Below are 562 nucleotides of genomic sequence, written 5' to 3' on the forward strand. Positions count from 1 at the left end.
AAAGGTGCTTTACAAATACTAATTACTTACTTTAAATATTAAATTTATAGAATTAAACTGTCAAATAACATAAATTCAACCTTTCAATATGGAAATGATTAAAGTCAATGATTCAATAAAAGTATTTAATGCCTAATAAACATTTAAAATTAATACAAAATTAAAACATTTTAAACGTTCAATTCAACCATTCGATATGGCACTGATATACTCTGACCTTAACCCTTGTGTTCTCTCTGGGGTCAAGGTGACCCAAAGGCCCGAAAACTAATGTGTTTGTGGTATCCCTTGTCACATATGGCATCTCTCTCATATGTATTTCTGGGTCAAATACGAGATCGAAATTATTTTTTTGGAATTTATCCAGCAGGTAAAGTTTTATTGAATGTGGAATATAAGGCGAAATTCGTTGTTTTAATTGTTATTAATTCGCTTAATGTTATAATCTGAATTATATATGAAAGAATGGTTTGCAACTGAAGTTGTATTATTTTTTACCTTTTTTTTTTTTTGTTTAATTAAAACAAAAAAAATCTTCCTAGGAATAAAAGTTTGATGCATT

The sequence above is a fragment of the Callionymus lyra genome, chromosome 15, assembly GCF_982586985.1.
Source record: "Callionymus lyra chromosome 15, fCalLyr1.hap1.1, whole genome shotgun sequence".
Classification (NCBI taxonomy): domain Eukaryota; kingdom Metazoa; phylum Chordata; class Actinopteri; order Syngnathiformes; family Callionymidae; genus Callionymus; species Callionymus lyra.